General features: G+C 40.4%; 1 long non-coding RNA gene across 1 annotated transcript; it reads right to left on the bottom strand.

Moving 5' to 3' along the window:
• Window positions 1–12962: 12962 nt before the first annotated feature.
• Window positions 12963–13585, bottom strand: LOC117537127. Its single transcript, XR_004567676.1, has 3 exons — window positions 13506–13585; window positions 13307–13422; window positions 12963–13101 (listed from the first exon to the last, which is right to left on the bottom strand). It is a non-coding gene; the product is annotated as an uncharacterized LOC117537127 (long non-coding RNA).
• Window positions 13586–13631: the final 46 nt, after the last annotated feature.

Below are 13631 nucleotides of genomic sequence, written 5' to 3'. Positions count from 1 at the left end.
TTTGCTCCGAATTTACCTATGTGAAATCAAAATTAAAGTGAAAAAAATTCTAATGTTCAAATTCAGATCCCAAAAATGCAAGTGAAAAAAATTCGGTGTATACAATTCGATGTCCAAAATTGCGATGCAGCATCATCCGGGCTACTCAGACAGGATAAGCAATCGAGCCCTAATGCAATTAAACCGACTTCTGGCCTATCAGAGCACGGCTTTGTCAGTCATGTGATCACAACAACCCGGGAGAAAAATGACGGAGAACAGTGGGGCTCGGGTAAGTAGTCAGTTTGTGCTCTTTATTTTACAAGCATTGAGGGCTCGACAGCATTTGTATCTTACATTAGCTAGTTAAATGAGTGAAGTAGCCTTGTGCCTTGCTGTTAGCAAGCTCCGTAGTTATCATTAATTGAAGTGAATCACAACGTTACCGTCGTTACCGTCTTTCCCTGCGAGGAGTCCTCCTCGCAGGGAAAGACCCTGCAGGCCTGAGGGAGGAGGACCAGGCCTGATGGGGGAGGACCAGGCCTGAGGGAGGAGGACCTGCACCAGCTGCACCTACAGAACTTAGCCCATGCTGGGCATAGCTGTTACCACCTGCACAGGCCTAGCCTGTCACTTTATTTGACAAAATGTGTTTACTTAATCAATTAACAGATTAACATTTAGTTTAACTTATGTATATTATTTCGTTTTTATTTAAAACAAATTGTGATGGTTCATGCTTGATAACTTTTAGTTCACATTTCAATAAATTGTATTTGCACTCCTTTTGTCCATTATTCTTACTGAAAATGTTAAATTACACATTCACATCTGATTGAAGATTGGCACCATTTATTTATGACGTTGCAAACTCGGCGGTACAAGGCACAAGTATTGTGAAGCTCATAAAGTGAGGCAAATGCATTTGATCAGCTGACTTTTTTTTTTTGCCAAACTTTATAGGCCTGACAATAATCACACTGTCTCTGAGGTGCAATGTAAAACACAAAACAACACACAAATGAAGTTCCTGTAAGACTACAAAACTCTTCAATGTGCAGGTCTTTGTGTTACAATATAAATGTCTCTTAATGTCCTGTACTGCTCTTAAATCTCATCAGCTTCTCCTTTCCCTCTTGGATGTTCTTCTGGACCCTCAGAGAAAGAGAACATGGTGAAGCAGTCCTGTCTCTCAGGCATGTCCTTTCCTAACAGAAATATCAAAAAACATATTATTGCAGAGCAAGTGTGTTATTTAAGAAAGAGGTGTGTTTGTTTGTTCAGGGGCTATAAATATAATGATTTTTTTATTTGAATGTGTTTTTTAAATCCAACAGTGTACTACAAAGATAATCAGATTATGAATAAACCGTTCTAAATTCATCAGCATTGAAATAAATGTATTATTAAAATAATATTTAACTGTTATCAAAACTTAGTGCAACGGTAGAAGCTTGCTCTGTTCGGTTGTCTCACTGAAAGAATCACTTTTAACATGTTGTTTTACAGTCAATATGCAGAGACAAAGGGTCGCAGCTCTCACATATGTTCAATAATATTTGCCTTAAAGGGGACCTATCATGCAAAATGCACCTTTGGACGTCTTTTATACAGGAATATGTGTCCCCGGTGTTCCAGGGAACTCACCAAGTGTCAGAAAACACAACCCTCTCTATTTTCCTCCTTCGCCAAATCTCTAAAAAAGTGGCTGAAACGGATCTGAAAAAAACGGATCCAGATTTCAACACTTTCCTACGTCACAAAGAGACGTGCTCCGCTTATTGGTCAACTCTCCACCTATCAGGGGAATGAGCCACGGCCACGTGCATTGCCGGGATCAATACCAACCATCCGGGAGCAGGCCAGTGAGGACACATCCAATTTTGAAGCTGTAAGTTTTTATTTAGCGGTGTTTTTCCTGATAAAGCTATCTCTAGCTTGTAGTATGTAGCATGTAGCATGTAGCTTTGCCGTATCAATGTCGCCTCAAACCCAAATAGTAATCGGTTAGGTGTTTATATGTTTTTGTAACATTTTATATTGTACGCTCCGCAGTCTTTGCTTTGTCTTTTATTTTAATTATCAGGCATTTGCTAACATGTTCAGACATACTGCCGTAATGGCGATCTGTGTGAAGGCTGTAAAGCCACGCCCTAGCCGATAACACAAGTATTTATTCTCCTATTTATTAGTATTTTGTATCCTCTAAAATCATATTGAGTAAGTTATAATAACAAACGTAATCTTATGTAGGTAAGTGCCGTTTTTTGCAGCGTTATATGTAAAAGCTTTTGTGATTGTAGTCTGTAAGAACGATCAGATATCATCGATCTGTAAGCTACGCTACGCTAATGAGACATGCCGTTTTTTGCAGCGTTATATGTAAAAGCTTTTGTGTGTTTACTTGTTTGCGCACATGAATATAAATGGGGGTGTGTTAGGATACAACACTGTGTGTATTTATGTGAGGGGACACACACACCACGAGTAAAACGGAGCTAAAGCCCCGTTGGTATGTTGTTGTTGACGAGGCCTTACCTAGCAACAGGCTAATTAGTGGCTAGCACTCATTACAGTCAGTCTACTGAGCTCAGCCCCTCTCCAACACATCTGTATTGAGTCAGAAACACAGCATGCACGTTACGGTTCAAAACTAACTCAGATTGGAAAAGGCTAAGCAAAGAGCTTTGCTAAATAGAGAGTTTTAAGCCCCATCTTTTGGGATTTCAGACTATATTTATCCAAATAGTATTTTCTCATCCTGAATACTAAATTGAGATGATTTTGTTCTAACAAGGTTTTCTTCTTTACAGGCCAGCACCTCACATACTTACTAATTAGTGACAATTTGTACATCCTTTGCTATTATTTACATTTTTTTTTATCATGGCGGACATGAAAGACTGTACCTGGCAGCCCTGCACCACAATGAAAACGCTGAGCGTGCACAAGCCAACATCCACTGGAAACCCTCTGTATAAACTGCAGTTCCCAAAGGCCAGGAAGGGAGAATGCAGAGCAAAACCAGTAAAGACTGACCCCACATTCCGTAAGTGTTTAAAATATGTATTATACAACTATTTACAAATATAAAATTAGAAAGAACTTTCAGTTTTTTACATGCATATACTAATCTAAACCACATTTTTTGTTGTGCTTTTTTTTAACATTGCACAGGCTACGTGGCCAACTTGATGGACCTCATCTTCGACCAAGTCTTTGTGGACCCTGCACCATTATGAGCGACCTGACAGGGACGAGGTCATCGCCGGGTATGCTACACGGTTCAATTTGGCTGCTGTCTGAACCCAACATCGACATTTTGCGGATCAGGAAACTCCTGCCTCCTTGAGGACAACGCAGACCGGAATCACCACTCTGATCCTGCGTCCAAGGAAGCCCCAGCACCAGCTCACAAAGCTTCTGTAGGCTAGATACCTGTGACGCCTGAAATCATTAAAAAAAATATTTAGTGTAATTTATACAAAATACAAGTACATTTCGTTTTTTTTTTATGGGTTCAAAGAACCGTTCATTTTGACAATAAAGTTCAGAGTTGATATCAAATGTGTCGTGATTATTCATGTTTGGATGGGTAAAGAATATTCTGATTTCAAAAGCATAAGGTTGTGTGTGGACTTTTTTTGTCGTACACATGGGTGTGTTATGCCATTGCTGTGTAATAATATATATATATAATAGTACATGTACAATGAAATATTGCATAAAGCCATATACACCAGTATTTATTTCCATGAACAATATTAGCATTCGTTTTACAATTTCAGTCAAAAGAAACAAACCACTCACTGCTCTATTTGCCTCAACTGTAGTCCACCATGTTCAGCTCTGTAAATATTCAATGCATTCTGCAGGGAGAACACATTCAGGCACACAGGCTCCAATCCAGGATGGTCCACCATACAGGTTATAGAGTCCTCAAGTTCCTGCATCCGTCTTGACACCTAGTGTGATAAAGATATATTGAATGACATGTTAAAAATGTATTCTCTAAACAGACAACTTAGTGAAGCTATCAAAAATGTTACCTGTGGTATCGCCATGCAGCACACATTCTCCGTTCAGAAGGCATCGTGGCGCAATTTGCACATGTACACCTGTAGAAAGAAGTCAATAACTGAGCTTTTAAAAACACATGAAACTACACACACTGCTGACAACTGAGGTGTTGTTGGAGTTATACTTTTTATCACCCTAAGTTATTGAACTTTCCAACGGTTGTTGCACGATGTTGGAAGAAAAGGGCTGTAAACTATTAATAAACGCAATGAGGCCATTGTATATATGCTGAAAATATGAATGTCTCCCTTTATAAATATATATATGTATCGCTGTTTTTGCGTTACAAGCTCTAAGTTATAAACTGTACACATAGCATTCTTGCTAATTAGCCAAAATATGAACGGAATAAGTAGCAAGCATCGTAACAGAGTAAAATAAATAGGAACAACAGCTTGTCAACTAACCATTCAGAAACGTCCTGCTGCAACCGAGATGTTTCCACCTCCACCAAAACCTCCGCTGCTTCAGGGTCAGTCTCTGGATCAAATTGATAATACGCTTGAACACATGCATTGCTCTGAGATGACATGTTTATTCCACACGTAATCACAGCAAGCATGTTAACGTGACTCTCACCGGCTCATGCCCCCCTCTTCTGCAGGGGGCGTGGTCAGCTGCTGCTCAGAATTTTCAAAGACAGGCTTGGAAAAGAGCGAAAATGAGCGAAACGAGGCATGGCTAAAAAATGATCTGTTTGGTATTTTGAAAAATAAAATGTATAAATATACCTTATATAGGTATGGTCATACACTATATCATTTAAATATAGCATGATAGGTCTCCTTTAAATACATTGAAATGTGAAAGTTGAACAAAAAAGTGATGTTGCTTGGTAAAATGTAAATGTAACCTTTTTCTAAGAAAGTACACTCAACATCACTGATGTGTAGGTGATCTAGTATTTAGTCATGTTTAATGGCATGTATATTAGTGTATTAGAGTCATTACTTTATGCATTCTTTGTAAAGTATGAAAAAGGTGTACCTTGGAATCCGTGCTGAAGTTCTCTGCTGCTAGGAGTCCAGATCTGTCTCTCCTCCTCTGGTCCAGCCTGTCTGGATCACCTTAAGGAGACTTTGAACAAACAGATGTAAAGTTATGATGCGTGGGTTACAGACTTATTTACATGCAAACAACTTTTTATCTTCTTTTAAAAACAGATCATAATCTTATTGTTATACTTAAGAAATTGCTGGATATCACAGTCCTTATACTGTATCAGTTTGATTGAGTATTATTGTGTAGGTCCTTTTTATTTTACTGTTACTTTGGATGAGGTTTTCATGAGTCAGTCAAATTAATTTGTTTTCATATGCCATATTCATATGTATCACACACGTAAGGGTAAGACACAAACCTATTGAACAAATGCAATGCAATGGATAAGCTTAATGTTCACTGAAGTCACAGATAACGTCATACTGTATCTAATATAACAAATCATTTCCTTGTCACTAAAGCATTGACTACGCTTTATCGTCCTTAAATGCAGGAATTAAAGGGATAGTGGAAATGGAACCTCAAATAGTTTCGTTTTAACTTATATACAAGCATAATTACGTACCAAAACAATCACACCTGATTAAAAAAATATAATAATTGCCTTACGCATGTTAGAAGCACTTTATTGCAGCTTCCCCGAAGTTTTTTAGAAACGAAATGTTCGACTCAGCCAAACCGGAAGTGACGAAAACTCAGGAAGACGATACGATAACAAACCATGGCGTCTATGCAGAATGAATGTGGAAGGGCAAATATACCAGACAAAGAAGAAGGATTGTACGAGGTATCCAGTGATGATAGCGAGTCAGAAACATCCTCTCGGCTTTCCTACGAAAATGTCGTTTTAGGAACTGAATCTGAATCCGGTTCAGTAAGCGACGATGGTGACAATATTGAGCCAGACGATGGACCATTACGTCCTTATTTGTTCGAGCCCGAGCCCGAGGTGATGGTTCACGGCATGGGCAATGGCGAGGATGACCAGGACCAGGCGCCAGATGATGCACCCCTACGCACAAATAATCTTGACTGGTAGGTCCCTAAGCATAGCTCACGCATCTTAAGATCACCTGTAGCCTTTACAAATATTAATCATTGTTAACCAGTTAAGGCCGAAGGTCTCCCCAGTGGACCCCTCCCACAGTTTTTTTTTCTCTCACATGTCTCAGGGCTTCTTAACATTTATGAAACTATTAATGTTTCATACCCTTTTAAAGGTAAGAAACTCCGCTAACTGACAATAAGAACAATTGTTAGCTAGAAAAAACACAAGAGCAATACCAAGCCTTTGAATTAGCATTGAGCGAAACAATGCTAACGCTTTTTTACACACAACACACGGTAGAAATGCCCGTATCTTAACTGCACAAACAAGATATACGATTTAAAGCTGAGACTCCACAGATTCCACACATGTAATGCCATCACTGTAAGACCTCGAATTCCTGGAGCTATCAGCCAGAAAAGAGAAAGTAAACAACATCCTAGGATAGCCAGGCTGCCTGTCAAGTGTAGGCTGTACTCACAGTACTGTTAGTCTATCATGTCTATACGATGACTGTAGTGTACACATTCGACACTGTGTACCGGATAAATGGCGTTGTACAAAATGGTACAGGCTAATGATGCATTACATCAACAAGAAAACATAATAAAATACTCACTTCTTATGTATTCCACTTTCAATTTGAGCTAGAGACCGAGGAATCTCGAAACAATCGTTAGTAAAATGACGGGAGCACACGACTGCCGAATTACTCGTCAGCTTCGGCTCCGTGAAGTTTGCCTGTGTTATCTGAACAAATTTCACCCACTGACGACGAATGGCTGGGTTTCTTGGAAACGCATGAGTCGATACGCCATTCTCTGCATTTGCTGTCGCACTACAGCCATACAAAACACATCTATTCACCATAATAAAGGTCGGCTATTCAGATGCAAATGCTATTGAATGTCCGCCATTGTTTGTGCCCGTCTTCCTTTGCTCTCGTCATCACCCGAAGATTCCCGAAGTATTTCGTTTCATTGAGAGGGCGCAGTAAAATTGAAAGCAAAATGAAACTAGGCGCATGAAATTAAAAAAAATTGTTTATTATGCTTATTTTTAATAAAAATACATAAGTTAAACCTAAAATTTGCGGATTTCCACTATCCCTTTAAGTTACATGTTCCGTTCTACAGCCACGATAAGGCTGTTTCTCAAGTGTGATGATAATACAATTAAAAGAGGAATTGGTAATAATATTAAAAACAACAATGTTTGGGTCGTTCGTCGGATAGACGGTTAGCTGCAAAAATAACTCCAGTTCAACAAACCATATTACAATATCTAAGGGAGCTTTATTATCTTGAAATGTGACGTTCATATTTTAAAGATACACTCATTTCATTGTGAGGTTGATTTAATATACACTAAGCCTCTCTTCAACAATACGTTGACGTTAGCTAGTCTATTTTATGCTATAGTAGAGCATAGCGAATTTAAATTAACCTTAACAATGCATACAGTAACCTAACTAGCCAACTAACTATCTAACGTACAAGGATGACCTTATTTTAGCAACCTCGCACAGAAGCCTTTTGGTATACAGTAGCATCCCACTTAATGTTTTACACTCTTGGATGCTACGCATAGCATCGTTAGCACAGATAGAGATACGATTGCTCAAATGCTAACCCAACTCTAAACATTCATTAACGTTAGCTTAATAAAAACACCAGTAACATAACATAAAGTACGCAGGGTTGACTTACCGAAGAAACTGCATTCATGGACGGTCTGTTTTAACCGCAGATAAATCCTATATTTGCATAACGAATAGTCCACCAGGAGCCAACACAACAAACACGGCCGAGTTCAAGTAGTGTTCTCCTCATTAGCTGAGCCCCTGTAGCATCACGGAGCCAATGGAGCTAACAGAGCTAGCAGTGAGACAGAGGAGCTAGGAGCAGCAGTCCCGTTGTCATGAAGGGGGAATCTAAATACAGAATATGTTTTTGTGGATCCAGGCTAGAAACATGTTCATTTTCTGATGTTAAGTTGGACATTGTAACATAGGAGGCTTGTTTGAGACGCGTTGCGGCTCGCCTCGAAAGTAGACGAGAATAGCCGATCGCAGCCGGGGGAGGTCTCAAAAAGCTCGCCTGAAGTCGGACAGCTCGGAGTCCATGCTCGGAGTCGGCTTCGTCTTCTTCTTCTTCTCTCAGTTTTTTTGGCGGATTGCAAACAACTTTAAGGTGCATACCGCCACCTCCGGAGTCGGCTTGACTCGGTTTGCATTTATAAAGAATGCACACACGTGTTTAATTGTTAATGTCAGATATGTAGGCTACTAAGTAAATACATTTGTTCCTGCTCAAGATTAGATTCAACTTTATTGTTATTGCACATATTACAGGTACTGAGACAACGAAATGCACTTTAGCTTCTAACCAGGTGCAACAAGCAGTAAAGTGAAAAGTAATGTACAAAATCTACAGAATAAAATATAGAATGAATTGAATGATGAATAAACAGGGTATGAATACACTAGATATACACAGCAGCCTGTGAGTATGAACAGTGTGTATGAATATGCTAAGATATATAAAGTATGAAAACTGTAAGCAGTGCAAGTATAGTATAAAATATATAGATATTAATTTCATGATGATAAACATTGTGGAACGATGATGAAAAATGTGAACGGCAGGGGCGACGTAAAACTGACACAAAACAACAACAAACTTTTGCCAAGCCAATTGGAGAGTTTCATCAGCAGCACGTGGTAAAAACCACCAATGAGCGCTCAGCTCGAGATACCAGCGAGTCGTTTCCCATCAAGCATTTCGCTTCCGCAGCCCGTGGAGAGGAACTGCACCGACTCGCCGCGCCTCGCTCTTAAGGCTGCGGGCGTCTTTGTCCCGCGAGATTTCAACGTCTCATGTAGGCGAGCCTCCAGAGCAAGTCGGACAAAATGACTAACCATCATGCAACGCACTAGCAAGACGTTGATCGCAATTGCGCAGGTCTGCGCAGGTCTCGCTTGTCTCAAACAAGCCTAGGGTCTACGGGAATTGCTCCCATCTGCATCCATCGCCTACAGTTTGCAGCATTGGGCTTCACCGCACTGTCCCGGGGTTTGCCGCTTGGCTCTGATAGGCCAGAAGTCGGTTTGATTGCATTCAGACTCGATTGCTTATCCTGTCTGAGTAGCCCGGATGATGCTGCATTGTAATTTTTGACGTCGAATTTTATACACGGAATTTTTTGACATCGAATTTTAAACACCGCAATATTTGACGTCGAATTTTTTTCACTTGAATTTTTGGGATCTGAATTTGAACATTCACATTTTTTTAACTTGAATTTTTACATTTTTATTTCACATAGGTAAATTCGGACCAAAAAAAATTCAGATACATGATTTTCAAAGTAATTATTTTCAATGCTATCAATTCGGTGTCTGATAAAATTCAAATACTTCTGTCTCTTGTTTGCTTCCATACAAGTCAGTAGAAAGAAACGTTTTGCTGCAACCTGCTGCTGTCTGTGCGAATCTCAGAGAGTGGTGCGTGCGAGTATCAGAGTGGTGTGCGCGAGTATCAGAGTGGTGCGCGCGAGTATCAGAGTGGTGCGCGCGAGTATCAGAGTGGTGCGCCGAGTATCAGAGTGTTACCATGGTAGCAGAGGGGGAGGGAGGGGCTGCAGTATGAGCCTTGGAAGCTCAAATCAAGCGACTCGCTGGCTGTGTATTTGTTGTTAAATATCAGATAAACTACTGCGCATACGTGACTGGCGAGGCGGTGTGTGTGGTGGGGGGGCCAACAAATATATCAGGGTGGCCATGGCCCCCCCTAGCCCCTCCTGCTGGCGCCACTGTACACACACACACGATTTAAACGCAGACTTCTGTTCCTCCATGTTTCGTTGTTATCGTTTCACTGAGCGGACCTGCCCCTTTTTTTTTTCAAACGCTCCCTTTTTTGGTCCATCTGCGGCGGTAATAGGTTTAGTGTGCTGTGATGATTCGGCTGTACCTTTAGTAATGAATATTAAATGTTGTGAGGAAATCTTTCCACCAATAATTCCAATAATTAATCCAAAATGTATTCACTTCAGGTTTGCGAAAGTAACTGTAATCAGATTAGGCCTACTCGTTTTTCAAATGTAACGCGAGCTGAATACAGTCACTTGATTTGTGTATTCTGATTACGTAACGCCGTTACATGTATTCCGTTACAACCCAACCCTGTGCAGAAATCACTGTTAAATCATTTGATCATTGGTTTTATTATGAAAACGTCGAGACCGGAAATACTGTTTTCAACCCGTAACTTTACATGGAGGCTGCCGCATACCTCAAATCATCATCGTAATATCTATAGAACTATAGATCCTACATATCGACTGGACATGGATTCTAAAAGTACAATATACACTTCTTGCTAGAAATCTAATCAAAAAGTGTTTTAATGGCCAAACTATCCTACAATTTAGGATTTTACAGAGAGGGTTATTTGTGAATAAACGACCATCTGTAACGTTTGCATTCAACGGGAGCACTAGAGGGCGAAAACTTTAAAACGTAATTATAGGACGTATTAAGCGCCTGAACAAACGACATATTTAATTGTAATAATTGGACCTGAACAATCGGCCTATTTGGTCGTATGAGTTGGAGGACTTGTTGCAGCATGCAGTCAGAACCAGCCTATTTCGGTTCAACGATGCCGGTGGCGGCGGTTTTGACAGCCTCTGCGGCCGCAGAGCTGCTGCTTTGGGGTTCATCTGGCTGCGCTGGTTCTATGGTTGAAGGTCCAGGCAAATGTCAGGGATGTGACATTCAAGTTGTTGAATTTCAGTTTAGTTTGACAGTATTTTGTTTTCTTATGCGCCGGTTCTTCTGACATGTTTGCAAGTGTATATAGGTCAGGGGTGCCCAACCTTTTTTGAACCGAGAGCTACTTTTAAAGTTGCCAGTCTGCCGAGATCTACCAGTCCAAATAGAGAGGCGTAGCCATTACTGACAGCCTACTACCAGGTGAATACACACTTCTACTTGTATAAAACTGACCTTTGTACGATGAATACTCCATAAAATACTGCAGATCCTTTATCTTACCTCTTTCTAATCTACACACATACACGTATTTAACTGAAGTTACACACCAGTGTTGTTGATACAGAGTTGGAGTTTATTCACACGTCACATACTACAGTGGGTAATGTTTTCAAGAAACATTGAACAGTGCTGCCACATATGACACAGGAAAAAAAGAAAAGACGCTGAACCCTTTCTTTGCCAATAAAATTAGGCTTACTAATAAGACAACTCAGATCTGAAGCTACACAGGAATCTGCTGCCAAGTGCAATAAAAAAGACAAAATGAATAGAATCAAACCCTTTTTTTGTTGCATTTTAGTCGAGTATAAAAATAAATGCCTTTAAAATAGGATGCAAGCAACACTAGTTTCTTAACCTGAATTGATAATAGACTATAATCAATTTAAGTTTGCATTCTTATACCATTTTGTCCAATAATTATAATGAATAAGTTCAAACAAACAAAAATGTACAGCTGATTAATAACGGTATCTAACTTGAGTTTGTATTATATCAAAAACCTGTTGAAATGCTTCTGTTATTTTTACTGTCCCCAAAAAGCGCGTCGGCAGCCTCTAGGAATGCTTCTTTCACAACTTCGCCGTCTTTGAAAGACTTCATGTGTTTCGCAAGAACGTGACTGACACGATAAGATGCTATGGTAGCAGCCTTGCTCTTGTTGTTGGGCCTGGTGAAAATGGACTGCTGTGCATTTAGCTGTCCTCTCAGGCCCCTCCCCTTTTAGGAGCATAGGGCAGAATTAGGAGGGAATTCCGTCTCGTAGTGTTTGTGCACTGTTTTGAAATGCCGCTCCTAAATTACCCTTCTTCGATAAAGCCACGCTCGTATTGCAGATGAGACAGATGGACTTTGAATTGGAACAGATTCAAAAATAATCATCCTCCCACTCGGAGTGAAAATTATATATTTTGGGCTTTTTTGCTTCTGCCATAATTGCGGTCTTGTGTGTGTGCGGACTGTCACTCCTGTTGACACGGACAACGTGAGCGAAATAGTGCCCACTGCCCACCAGCCACGCCCCCACACATGGGGTCACGCCGGCCAATCACAAAGCTTTGGTGCGTTCAAGTGCATTATTCTGGCACGGGAAGATTATGTTATAGGACATTAACGATAAAACAGAATATTGTTGTTCTATTTTTAGACACATCTCGCGATCGACTGGGAATCTCCCCGCGATCGACCGGTCGATCGCGATCGACTGGTTGGGCACCCCTGATATAGGTTAACGGCTGACAATGTAACAAATAACGTAAACGTAACAAATAAACACATCTAAGCTTTTTTATTGGTTGTAATTTAGGCCTACATGGATACATTTGAATGGTGCGACAATGTCCTATTTGATTGGGTAAACATTTACATATTCTTCCTGTTATGTCTGCCTGCTTTATTTTACCTAATGCAAAGTGACCTGCTGCTCCATCGAAATCAGTCGCTTTGACCCGAAGACACATTTTGAGTGTATACACCGTTGGAAAGAGGAGATTCCTAGCTTTCTAATGATATCAGGATTGTTTTTGTACTCCAAATATTAAGCGAAATATGTCACATTATATAATGACTGTCACCGAGTCATCATTTTGAGAAAAGGGCCTTCAAAGTTTCCTCTTCTCTGGATCGATCTGATTGATTATTAGCGGAGCAAATGATCAAATCAGTAATGGAGGGAAGATATTTTCGTTTGGATTACTGGTCTGGGGGAAGCTCGCGAGTGTGTGTGTGTGTGTATTTTTGCATTTGTGTGTATTGTGTTTGTTTCCCGGGGAAAACACTCACGAGAAACACCGGCTGTTGTTATGCCTGCTGTGACGTTAAGTTACAGTGATGACTCAGAGAAGATCCTGGAGTCATGGATCCTGGAGTTATGGACTGATCCAGGCCACTTTGCCTCAAGGCTGGTAATGACACACCTGTGGTCACAGGTGGCCTGCAAAAGCATGTGGGATTAACAAGCCTACTTCCACAATAAGAGCATCATAGTCAGTGTAGCATCAATGTTCATTTGAAATGAGTCCATGTTATAGAGAAAGATAGTCCAAGTGTGAAACATGTACTGTGTGAAGATTTAAATGTGTGATTTCCTTTAATCACCCAGACTTCAATGTGTGTTCTAGTGCATGTGCAAGATTTACCTGAATGTTGAGGCTGTGGAGGAATTTGCGATTGACATAGTCGCCTTCATTTTCTCCCAGGGACGCAGAGATCGGAATGTGTGTGCAGTCGATACAGCCAAGCACCCTGGGAAACCCTATGAAATAGGCTTCATTTATTATACAACAGTGTACGTCATAGGAACAACATTCACTGTAATATATAATCACATATCAATACCTGCCATGCTGTAAAATCCCTCTTTGATCGTCTGCGTGGGACATGTGCCAGGCAGTGGCGGTTCAACGGGGTGGCAGCTGCCACCTCAGAAAAATGCCTTGCCACTCTAGTTGGCAGCTTTGTTTT

The sequence above is a fragment of the Gymnodraco acuticeps genome, unplaced genomic scaffold, assembly GCF_902827175.1.
Source record: "Gymnodraco acuticeps unplaced genomic scaffold, fGymAcu1.1, whole genome shotgun sequence".
Taxonomy (NCBI): Eukaryota; Metazoa; Chordata; class Actinopteri; order Perciformes; family Bathydraconidae; genus Gymnodraco; species Gymnodraco acuticeps.
Note: the sequence above shows the minus strand (reverse complement) of the source record. Positions and strands in the feature narration are given on the sequence as shown.